The sequence below is a fragment of the Scyliorhinus torazame genome, chromosome 5 (genome assembly GCF_047496885.1).
Source record: "Scyliorhinus torazame isolate Kashiwa2021f chromosome 5, sScyTor2.1, whole genome shotgun sequence".
Lineage (NCBI taxonomy): Eukaryota > Metazoa > Chordata > Chondrichthyes > Carcharhiniformes > Scyliorhinidae > Scyliorhinus > Scyliorhinus torazame.
Window position 1 is genome coordinate 91,342,229 of NC_092711.1, and position 12,952 is coordinate 91,355,180.

The following is a 12,952-nucleotide window of genomic DNA, read 5'->3' on the forward strand; positions in this document are numbered from 1 at the left end:
TCCATCAACGTATTCACACTGACAAGAAACCGTTCAGGTGCTCTCACTGCGGTACTGGGTTCAGGCGATCATCCCAACACACTGTACATCAGAGGCCGTTTATCTGCTCCAAGTGTGGAAGGGGATTCACTCAGTCATCTGACCTGCTGATGCTCAAGAAAATTCACACTGGGGAGAAACCCTTCACCTGCTCTTAGTGTGGGAAGGGATTCACTACCTCATCCACCCTGCTGAGACACCAGTGAGTTCACACAGACAAGAGACCTTGTAAATGTCCAGACTGTGGGAAGGGCTTTAAAAGTTCCTGGGAACTGATGTACCATCAACGTGTTCACACTGACGAGAAGCCATTCAGATGCTCTCGCTGCGGGACTGGGTTCAGACGATCATCACAACTCACTGACCACCACCGAATTCACACTGGCACAAAACGTGTCACCTGCTCCGAGTGTGGGAAGGGATTCACTCAGTCATCCAATCTGCTGACCCACAGCGAGTTCACACTGGGGAGAAGCCGTTCACCTGCTCTCAGTGTGGGAACGCTTTCACAACCTCATCCAGCCTGCTGAGACATCAGCGAGTTCATAAATAACTACAGTGATTGGAATTTTCCGTTAATCACACCCAGGACTGAACCGTGTTCATTGGGGTCTGACTGAACCGTGTTCATTGGGGTCTGGTTCTGCTGATGGAAATAAACTGCAGCTACTTACAGGGACTCATATTCTGGCTAAAAGTCAAATAAATTATATCTGTGGAAAATATGCTGTGTGTTGAAACTTTTTAATATCTCTGACACAAGTTAGTTCCTTTTGAAGTTCTCTCACTCTACCCTGTCTCTTCCACCCTCACCTCCAACAAGAAGTGTGAGGAGCTTGTGGAGCTTCTTTGTGACTGAGATTGAGTAAATCCGATCAGCTGCCTCTGCTGCTTCCCTCCCTTCCACGAGCCCACCGGACCAAACTGTCTCCAAATTTCATCCTTTCCCGAGCCCTGAACCCACATCTTTCTCTAGTTTCTCTCCCATCTCCTCTCATGCCCTCTCAGAGCTCATCTTGTCCATGAGATCCAGCTCCTGCTCCATCGACCCTATTCCCACAAAACTGATCACCCAACTTCCCCATGTTCACTGACTTTGTTGAATCTTTTCTCTATCAGGTACTATCCCTCCCCTTCTGCTGTCATTCTACCCTTGTCAAAAAGCAAACCCTTTACTCAACCATCCTTGCAAATTATTGCCCCCAACTCCAGCACCCCTCTCCTCTCCCAAATCCCTCTCCATTTTTCCCAGAATGCCATGTTTGAATCCCTTCAATCAGGTTTCTGCTCTGTCACCATGCTGCAACATCTTATCAAAGTTACAAATTACATCCTCTGTGACTGTGACAAAGATAAACCTCCCCTCTGTCCTCAGCCTGTCTGCAGCCTTTGACAAGGTCGACCACACCATTCTGCTCCGTCACCTCTCCGCTGTCACCCAGCTGGGTGGGGCTGCTCTCTCCTGGTTCCATTCTTCTCCATCAGAGTCATAGAATAACTTGTAATGTCTCCCCTTCCCACTCTCAGTTACCTCTGGTGTTCCCAAAAGGATCCAGACTTGTCTCCTCTTCTTTCTCATCCACATGTTCCAACAATAACACCATCTGGACACAGTGTCAGTTGTCACATTTACACTGACAGCTCCCAGCTCTACCTCACCACGACATCTCTCCACCTTTGTTAAATTCTCAGCCTGTTTGTCTGATATCCAGTGGTGGATGGGCAGACATTTCCTTCAATTAAATATTGGGAAAACCAAAGTCATTGTTTTCATTCCCGAGCTACCAGCTCCATTCCTCTCCCTGGTAACGTCTGACACTAAACCAAACCTGTTTGCACACCTCATGCATTCCCCCAAATCTATGAATCTCAGTCCCACACATTCCCTCCCTCTCTGCTCATTGTTCCAGATTCAGTCTCCAGTCTCCTCCTGATTCTTTTCTCCTCTCCAGATTCTCTCTCCTCCTGTCCTTAAACTGGTGACTCAGACTGTGGCTCAATCCCACTCCTTCATTCTAACAAATAACCCAGCTCACAACAACTAATCATCTTTAACAACTTTATTAGTAATTTCCAATATTGGGAAAGAATCACCTTTTCCCAATTGTGGAGAACAGAAATCCAGTGGGCAGCTCAGAACTTCCTCCTCCCAGGACTGTTTCAACAAGCTGTGTGTATCTGAGTTACATTTATACAGACTCACTCACTAAGTGATCAGATCTCACTGAGCTACAACAGCTCTATCTAAATTGAGGTTTTAACATAATAAAATGTCTCTAGCAGTTTCACAGGAACTTGACGACATATTGGGTCAGATGACCAAAGTCTTGGTCAAAGAGAGTTTTAAAACATTGAACATTACAGCGCAGTACAGGCCCTTCGGCCCTCGATGTTGCGCCGACCTGTGAAACCACACTAAAGCCCATCCACACTATTCCCTTATCGTCCATATGTCTATCCAATGACCATTTGAATGCCCTTAGTATTGGCGAGTCCACTACTGTTGCAGGTAGAGCATTCCACGCCCTTACTACTCTCGGAGTAAAGAACCTACCTCTGACATCTGTCCTATATCTATCTCCCCTCAATTTAAAGCTATGTCCCCTCGTGCTAGACATCACCATCCGAGGAAAAAGGCTCTCACTGTCCACCCTATCCAATCCTCTGATCATCTTGTATGCCTCAATTAAGTCACCTCTTCACCTTCTCTCTAACGAAAACAGCCTCAAGTCCCTCAGCCTTTCCTCATAAGATCTTCCCTCCATACCAAGCAACATTCTGGTAAATCTCCTCTGCACCCTTTCCAATGCTTCCACATCCTTCCTATAATGCGGCGACCAGAATTGCATGCAATACTCCAAATGCGGTGGCACCAGAGTTTTGTACAGCTGCAACATGACCTCATGGCTCCGAAACTCAATCCCTCTACCAATAAAAGCTAACACACCGTACGCCTTCTTAACAACCCTCTCAACCTGGGTGGTAACTTTCAGGGATCTATGTACATGGACACCGAGATGTCTCTGCTCATCCACACTGCCAAGAATCTTACCATTAGCCCAGTACTCAGTCTTCCTGTTATTCCTTCCAAAATGAATCACCTCACACTTTTCTGCATTAAACTCCATTTGCCACCTCTCAGCCCAGCACTGCAGCTTATCTATGTCTCTCTGTAACTTGTAACATCCTTCCGCACTGTCCACAACTCCACCGACTTTAGTGTCATTTGCAAATTTACTCACCCATCCTTCTATGCCCTCCTCCAGGTCATTTATAAAAATGACAAACAGCAGTGGCCCCAAAACAGATCCTTGTGCTACACCACTAGTAACTGAACTCCAGTCTGAACATTTCCCATCAACCACCACCTTTTGTCTTCTTCCAGCTAGCCAATTTCTGATCCAAACTGCTAAATCACCCTGAATCCCATGCCTCCGTATTTTCTGCAGTAGCCTACCATGGGGAACCATATCAAACGCTTTACTGAAATCCATATACACCACATCAACTGCTTTACCCTCATCCACCTGTTCGGTCACCTTCTCAAAGAACTCAATAAGGTTTGTGAGGCACAACCTACCCTTCACAAAACCGTGTTGACTATCTCTAATCAAATTATTGCTTTTCAGATGATTATACATCCTATCTCTTATAAACCTTTCCAAGATTTTGCCCACAACAGAAGTAAGGCTCACTGGTCTATAGTTATCGGGGTTGTCTCTACTCCCCTTCTTGAACAAGGGGACAACATTTGCTATCCTCCAGCCTTCTGGCACTATTCCTGTGGACAAAGATGACTTAAAGATCAAAGCCAGAGGCTCAGCAATCTCCTCCCTAGCTTCCCAGAGAATCTTAGGATAAATCCCATCCGGCCCAGGGGACTTATCTATTTTCACACTTTCCAGAATTGCTAACACCTCCTCCTTATGAACCTCAAGCCCTTCTAGTCTAGTAGCCTGAATCTCAGTATTCTCCTCGACAACATTGTCTTTTTCCTGTGTGAATACTGACGAAAAATATTCATTTAGCACCTCTCCTATCTCCTCGGACTCCACGCACAACTTCCCACTACTGTCCTTGACTGGCCCTACTCTTACCCTAGTCATTCTTTTATTCCTGACATATCTATAGAAAGCTTTGGGGTTATCCTTGATCCTACCTGCCAAAGACTTCTCATGTCCCCTCCTGGCTCGTCTTAGCTCTCTCTTTAGGTCCTTCCTAGCTAACTTGTAACTCTCGGGCGCCCTAACTGAACCTTCATGTCTCATCTTTACATAAGCCTCCTTCTTCCTCTTGACAAGTGTTTCGACTGCTTTAGCAAACCACGGTTCCCTTGCTCGACCACTTCCTCCCTGCCTGACAGGTACATACTTATCAAGGACACGCAGTAGCTGTTCCTTGAACAAGCTCCACATTTCCATTGTGCCCATCCCCTGCAGTTTTCCTCTCCATCCGATGCATCCCAAGTCTTGTCTCATCGCATCATAATTGCCTTTCCCCCATATATAACTCTTGCCCTGCAGTATATACCTATCCCTTCCCATCACTAAAGTAAACGTAATCGAATTGTGGTCACTGTCACCAAAGTGCTCATCTACCTCCAAATCTAACACCTGTCCTGGTTCATTACCCAGTACCAACTCCAATATGGCCTTGCCTTTCGTTGGCCTATCTACATACTATCTACCCTCCTGCACACATTGGATAAAAAAGGACGCATCTAAAGTACTCGAACTATCGTGTTTCCAGTCAATATTTGGAAAGTTAAAGTCCCCCATAACAACTACCCTGTTGCTTCCGCTCCTATCCAGAATCATCTTTGCAATCCTTTCCTCCACATCTCTGGAACTTTTCGGAGGCCTATAGAAAACCCCTAACAGAGTGACCTCTCCTTTCCTGTTTCTAACCTCAGCCCATACTACCCCAATCGACGAGTCCTCATCAAACGTCCTTTCTGCCACCATAATACAGTCCTTGACTAACAATGCCACCCCTCCCCCTCTTTTACCACCTTCCCTGAGCTTACTGAAATATCTAAACCCCGGCACCTGCAACAACCATTCCTGTCCCTGCTCTATCCATGTCTCCGAAATGGCCACAACATCGAAGTCCCAGGTACCAACCCATGCCGCAAGTTCACCCACCTTATTCCGGATGCTCCTGGCATTGAAGGAGACACACTTTAAACCACCTTCCTGCTTGCCAAGCCCTTGCTGAACTAGTTTAAACCCTCCCGAAGAGCATTAGCAAATTTCCCCTCCAGGATATTGGTACCCCTCTGGTCCAGGTGCAGACCATCCCGTTTGTAGAGGTCCCACCGACCCCAGAATGAGCCCCAATTATCCAGAAATCTGAAACCCTCCCTCCTGCACCATCCCTGTAGCCACGTGTTCAACACCTCTCTCTCCCTATTCCTCGTCTTGCTTGCACGTGGCATGGGTAACAACCCAGAGATAAAAGTTTGTCCTCGATCTAAGTTTCCACCCTAGCTCCCTGAATTCCTGCCTTACATCCCTATCCCTACCTATGTCGTTGGGACCTATGTGAACCACGACTTGGGGCTGCTCCCCCTCCCCCTTAAGGATCCCGAAAACACGATCCGAGACATCATGCACCCTGGCACCTGGGAGGCAACACACCAACCGCGAGTCTCTCTCGTTCCCACAGAATCTCCCATTTATCCCCCTAACTATGGAGTCTCCAATGACTAATGCTCTACTCCTCTCCCCCCTTCCCTTCTGAGCAACAGGGACAGACTCTGTGCCAGAGACCTGTACCTCATGGCTTACCCCTGGTAAGTCCCCCCCCCCCCCCCCCCCCAACAGTATCCAAAGCGGTATACTTGTTACTAAGGGGAACGACCACAGGGGATCCCTGTACTGACTGCTTCCTCCCAGCCCCTCTCACCGTCACCCATCTATCTTTATTCTTCGGAATAACTACATCCTGAAGCTTCTATCTATGACCACCTCTGCCTCCCGAATGATCCGAAGTTCATCCAACTCCAGCTCCAGTTCCCTAACGTGGTTTCTGAGGAGCTGGAGATGGGTGCACTTCCCACAGATGAAATCAGCAGGGACACTAACGGCGTCCCTGACCTCAAACATTCTGCAGGAGGAACATTGCACTACCTTCACTGCCATCCCCTCTAGATAAAAAAAGAAAAAGAAAGAGCTTACCTGTTATTCACTCCCCTTCGCAGCAAGCACTCACTCAGCAACCTCTGCGACCTGCACGATAACACCAGAGGGAAAATAAAAGAAAAACTATTTACCAGTCACCAGGCAATCCCTTACCTGCAGGCTGTGACGTCAAGGTTCAACTAAAGGTGGAAAATGAAGTGGAAAAGTGGGGAGTTTTAGGGATGAAATTCCAGTGATTAGGGTCCAGGCAGCTAACGGCCCCCAATTGGGATGTGATTAAAGTCAGGGATGAAGGACATCCGAGAATGATGCTCCAAGTACGTGGGCCCCATAGCCCAGTCTCAAGTCCCATATCTGAACTTTGGGACAGTTTGACCATCCCTGGTCTCAGCGAAAAACAATTCCCCGATAAACATCTTGTAAGATCTTGGTTTATTTATAACATAAAAAGTTCGGACCAGTTGAGCCCTGTGCACTCGATGGGGATTGACTTTAACAGATTTAAAATACTCTGGATCTCAGGGTTACAACAAGAATATGTTTCAGTCGAGATTTAAATATATAAATATTGAAAAACTGAACAGAAATGGGGAAAGACAGCAGCTCAATCATTTCAAAGTGAGAAATGAATGGTCTCTGTTTCAGGTGGGACTCCTTCAGAATGAACACTTCCCACCAGCAGCACCAACCCCCCTCCCCCTCCCTGTTCACTGAACATTCCTTCACCCACTCATCCTCCCATTGCACATCCACCAATGGCTCCCAGCCTGGATTCACATTCAGCATGAACTCAGTGAAAGGCTGAGCTGGCCCCGGGATGTAAGAACGGACAAGAGCTGGAAGTGGTTCCAGTCAATACAGTTTGTGCATCATTGTTGAATAAAGAAACTTCATATCTTGTCAAACCCCCATTTCAGACACTTGGTGAATTACAATTTGGAGCCCAGACCCTGTTGCTTCTACTTGGTGCATTCTGTGTGGTTTCAGCAGAGGTAGGGACAGGCTGCTCACATCCCTGCTCTCACTACCCAGAGGCTTGTGGTCTCCACCCTCTGGGTTTCAGAGCTCCTGAGGGTCCTGGGACAGACTGACCCATCTGTACCTGTGCGGGGCAGATTCAGCTGGAGATGGGGCGGCGTGTTGGATACTCTGGGTTTGGGGGGGAACGGGTCTAAGGTGGGAGCTCTTTGAGTGGAGTTCCCAGTTCCATGTCTCCTTCCTCCACCATCCCTCTCCTGGACCAGCGTCACATCATTCATATCATAGAATTTACAGTGCAGAAGGAGGCCACTCGGCCCATCGAGTCTGCACCGGCTCTTGGAAAGAGCACCCTACCCAAGGTCAACACCTCCACCCTATCCCCATAACCCAGTAACCCCACCCAACACTCAGGGCAATTTTGGACACTAAGGGCAATTTATCATGGCCAATCCACCTAACCTGCACATCTTTGGACTGTGGGAGGAAACCGGAGCACCCGGAGGAAACCCACGCACACACGGGGAGGACGTGCAGACTCCGCACAGACAGTGACCCAAGCCGGAATTGAACCTGGGACCCTGGAGCTGTGAAGCAATTGTGCTATCCACAATGCTACCGTGCTGCCCTCCCACTCATTCCTCCCACTCTGCTGCTGACCAGCTTGGGGGAGATCAGTGACGTGTTGACAGTATCTGTCATCCTGTACAAGGCAGCAGACATCTCCTGCATGGCCGTGGTCATGACCTACACCGACCCATTTCAGAGCCGTGCTTGAAGCTCCATGGAGGCAGCCACTCTCTCCATGACAGACAGTCTCTGGAGCCTCCTCCAGCCCTACAACCCTCCACCCTCCCCCACTCCTCCAATTAGGGGAGAAGGTGGCATCGTGGTAATGTCACTGGATTAGTGATCCAGAGGCCCAGGCTAATGCTCTGGAGACACGGATTCAAATCCCAAATCCAATTAATAAACCTGGAATTCTAAAGTTAGTCTCAGCGGCCGTGACAACTATCATCGATTGTTGGAAAAACCCATCTGGTTCACTCATGCCCTTCAGTGAACTGAAGTAAATCTGCCCTCCTTACCTGGTCTGGCCTACATGTGACTCCAGACCCACAGCAATGTGGTTAACTCTAGTGCTGAGCTGGCCACTCAGTTGATGGGCAATTAGGGATGGATAACTAAACCCGGCCTTTCCAGTGACGTCCACATCCCATAAAACAATCACAAAAAAAATCCTCACCCCCTTCAGCTCCTCGACTTGCTTCACTCCACCATTGGCAGAGGCACCTTCACCTACCGAGGTCCTGAGGGCTGGAAACCCCTCGCTAAACCTGTCTCCTTACCTTTTCCACCCAGCTTCTGTCCCTCTGTGAAGGGTCTCCGACATTTTAACCTGTTGATGGGTAAATGCCAGTTGTTGTTGTCACTGCCTCACATTGGAAAACTCAGGAATGTCACAAAAACACTCGGAAACTTCAGACCGAAGATTCTCAGCTGGAAACTTCACCTTCAGTCAGGAACAAGTCACAGCTTTGCATCATCTCTGATTGGACAGCACATTTTGTAAAACAAATCACCATCTAATAATGTTCTTAAATGTCAGAAATTCATTGACTGTGAATAGAATGAGCTCTCTCTGGCTCTCAGTAACAAAGCTTCCACAGCAGCTTGCTGGGTGACACACACAGCACAGGCCTGTTCTCTCTGTCACAAACCCTGAAACCAGATTTCTAAACTGGAGAAGGTTGGATCTGACGACCCAAATATAAACCAACTGTCTGAGTAAAGGTTAAAACGGTTCGACAGGAAAATCACTTTGGACAGGAAAGATTTTCAAAGTGATCGGTGCTGGATTCAGACTCACACCAAACACTCTGACTGGATCCAGAGGACATAGAACATAGAACAATACAGCGCAGTACAGGCCCTTCGGCCCACGATGTTGCACCGAAACAAAAGCCATCTAACCTACACTATGCCATTATCATCCATATGTTTATCCAATAAACTTTTAAATGCCCTCAATGTTGGCGAGTTCACTACTGTAGCAGGTAGGGCATTCCACGGCCTCACTACTCTTTGCGTAAAGAACCTACCTCTGACCTCTGTCCTATATCTATTACCCCTCAGTTTAAAGTTATGTCCCCTCGTGCCAGCCATATCCATCCGCGGGAGAAGGCTCTCACTGTCCACCCTATCCAACCCCCCGATCATTTTGTATGCCTCTATTAAGTCTCCTCTTAACCTTCTTCTCTCCAACGAAAACAACCTCAAGTCCATCAGCCTTTCCTCATAAGATTTTCCCTCCATACCAGGCAACATCCTGGTAAATCTCCTCTGCACCCGCTCCAAAGCCTCCACGTCCTTCCTATAATGCGGTGACCAGAACTGTACGCAATACTCCAAATGCGGCCGTACCAGCGTTCTGTACAGCTGCACAGGAAGGAGAACACAAGAGACTCCAGCCCCGGAGATCAGCTTCAGCTGTCCGAGTGTCTGATCCGGGATCAATAAACCATTCCAAGGAGACTGTCACCTCCAACCCCGGAGATCGGCTCCATCTGTCCGAGTGTCTGATCCGGGATCAGTAAACCATTCCGAGGAGACTGTCACCTCCAGACCCGGAGATCAGCTTCATCTGTCCCAGTGTCTGATCCGGGATCAGTAAACCATTCCGAGGAAACGGTCACCTCCAGCCCCAGAGATCAGCTTCATTTGTCCCGGTGTCATATCCGGGATCAGTAAACCATTCCGAGGAGACTGTCACCTCCAGCCGCAGAGATCAGCTCCATCTGTCCGAGTGATTGATCCGGGATCGGTAAACTATACCGAGGAGACCGTCACCTCCGGCCTCGGAGATCAGCTCCACCTGTCCGAGTGTCAGATCCGGGATCGGTAAACCATTCCGAGAAGACTGTCACCTCCAGCCTTGGAGATCAGCATCCCCCTGATCGGAGACCAGTAATCCATTCTCACATGTTGTGGGTCACATGTATTTCCTGCCGATTTAGCTGGTGTACCAAATCTAAACTGTTGCTTTTTCATAAATTGCTTTAAAATTACCAATAACTTGGATCCCGTTTTTGGGTAAACTCTTGACTCCTGGACTAAAATCTTGCAGTTTCCAGCATTCATCACGAAATGAAATAAAAATCACTTATTGTCACAAGTAGGCTTCAATGAAGTTACTGTGAAAAGCCCCTAGTCGACACATTCCGGCACCTGTTCGGGGAGGCTGGTACGGGAATTAATCTTGTTGACTCTAAACACAGTTGTAAAGGAGCCTTCTGTCTGTATCTCGGAGCTCTGAACCATGGAAGAGAGTGACTGGGGCATGTTTCTTACACACCTCAGGGTTAACCCACACATTCAGTCCTGGATCTGATTGACAGCAGCAAAAACAGCCGAATCCAATCCCTGGACAGACTCATGAAGTCGCTGGTGTCTCAGCATAAGTTGTAAGTCAGTGAATCTATTCCCGCACTCGGGGCAGGTGAACGATCTCTCTCCAGCGTGAACTCGCTGGTGAATCATCAGCTCATTGCTGCTTCTAAAGCTCTGTTCACAGGCAAAACATTTAAAAGGTTTCTCGAGGAATTAAGGGCTATGGAGAGAGAGCGAGTAAATGGAGTTGAAATCAGCCATGATTGAATGGTGGAGTGGACTCGATGGGCCGAATGGCCTTACTTCCGCTCCTATGTCTTATGGTCTTATATATCAGAGTGAATTTGTTGGTGTTTCAGCAGGTTGTATGACTGAGTGAATCCCTTCCCACACACAGAGCAGGTGAATGGCCTCTCCCCAGTGTGAATTCGCTGGTGCATCACTAGGCCATTGCTGCTTCGAAAGCTCTGCTCACAGTCAAAACATTTAAAAGGTTTTATATCAGAGTGAATTTGTTGGTGTTTCAGTAGGTGATAAGACTGAATGAATCCCTTCCCACACACAGAGCAGGTAAATGGTCTCTCCCCAGTGTGAATTCTCTGATGTACAGCAAGTTCAGATGATCGCCTGAAGCCAGTCCCGCAGTGAGAGCATCTGAATGGTCTCTCGTCAGTGTGAACACGTTGATGACAGGTCACTTCCCCGGACGTTTTAAAGCACTTCCCACAGTCTGGACATTTAAAAGGTCTTTTATCAGTGTGAACTCGCTGGTGTTTCTGCAGGTTAGATGTAGCAGTGAATCCCTTTCCACACAAGGAGCAGGTGAATGGCTTCTCCTCACTGTGAATGTGTTGGTGTCTCAACAGATACTTTTTGCTTTTAAATTTCTTCTCACAGTCACAACATTTGAAAGGTGTCTGATCAGTGTGAACATACTGGTGTGTCAGCAGGCTGGATGACTGAGTGAATCCCTTCCCACAGGTGGAGCAGGTGAATGGCCTCTCCCCAGTGTGACTGCGTCGATGCATTTCCAGTTCAGAAGGGTAACTGAATCCCTTCCAACAGTCCCCACATTTCCACGGTTTCTCCATGGTGCTGGTGTCCTTGTGTCTCTCCAGGTTGAATGACAAGTTGAACTCTCATCCAGACACACAACAAGTGTATGTTTCTCCCCACTGTGAATGATGTGATGGTTTTTCTGCCTACGTAGTTGGTTAAAGCTCTTCCCACATCAGTTCACTGGAACATTCACTGTCTGTGTGGGTCTCGGTGCTTTTTCAGTCACACTGATATTTGAAATCTTTTCCCACAAACTGAACAGACAAACATTACTCCTTCCACATTCAAAGACTGTGATAGTCAGGTTCTAAAGAATTGAGTGACTGTCAGATTTTGATGATTGGTTGAGTTTTCTGTCGGCCAATCTTCCACTTCGAATATCCTGTAAAAGGAGTTTACAAAAGTCATCTCTGTCAGTCCAGGATAGAAATTCTGAACAGACAATTCTCGTTTCTCTGGAACATTTTTTCCTCTCTTGTTCCCCCAAAGCTGTCAATCCCTGTCCCACACACTCTCCCTCCTCCCTGGGCTGAAATCCAAACCCATCTCACCATTTCTTTCCTCCACTCCCAGTTTTCTCCCTCCCTCTCCCCCGCCTGGGTTCAGTTCTCCAGCTCCTGTCTGCAGACTGACAATAAAACCAATGGGTCTTATTGGGGGTTTGGGGCCTCCACTCACCCGCCTGAGTCCAGCTTCATGTCCGCACTGCGCGTGCTCCAGCTCACAATAGCTGGGGGGTGATTGACGGTGGCTGCTGACCAATAGGAGGAGAGCAATCCGGGTGTGGATTTTCACTGAATTTACCGGCCGCCATCTTGGGTAAGAGAGTCAGGTCTTTTGTTCTTGGAGCGGATCGCTTGGACGGCCATCTTTGTATGGGAAGAGGGAGTGGGCGGGGCTTCCTCCTCACTGGCAGGCCCCAGGGAAACCGGCGATCGCCGCCATCTTGGGAGTGGAAAGCGGGTCTTTTGTTCTTGGAGCAGAGCGCTGGGGCGGCCATCTTGGTTAGGGAAGAGGGAGTGGGCGGGACTTCCTGCCCGGTGACAACACCCGGGGCACCCGGCGGCCGCCGCCATCTTGTGGCGGTGATTCTCTATCCGGGTCTTCAGTGAAGGACAATGAGCTGGAGCTGAGGTTGAAAAGTGTTCAGAGGAAGGTCTGAAATCAGATTTACAGCCAGATATCTGTAAGAACCACAAAGTTCACATTTATTATGTTTGCCAAATGAAATCACAATGCTGCAAACACTCAGTTCTGAAGAACAATCAGATTGGTTTGGAAATGTTAACTCTCTCTCTCTTCACAGAAGCTGCCAAACCTGCTGAGGATTTCCACAACTTTCT

The 12,952-nt window shown here is 48.1% G+C and overlaps 2 protein-coding genes across 18 annotated transcripts in view; one reads left to right on the forward strand and one right to left on the reverse strand.

Moving 5' to 3' along the window:
* LOC140421474 (uncharacterized) overlaps nucleotides 1-12,952 on the reverse strand; it is a 366,287-nt gene that overhangs the window by 83,445 nt on the left and 269,890 nt on the right. The gene's annotated exons all lie outside the window — the stretch shown is intronic.
* LOC140421475 (uncharacterized) overlaps nucleotides 12,680-12,952 on the forward strand; it is an 856,937-nt gene continuing 856,664 nt past the window's right edge. For all 17 annotated transcript variants that reach the window (XR_011946832.1, XR_011946831.1, XR_011946833.1 and 14 more), the window contains exon 1: nucleotides 12,680-12,795. The gene's annotated coding sequence lies outside the window, so the exon portion shown is untranslated. The remainder of the gene's footprint in view (nucleotides 12,796-12,952) is intronic.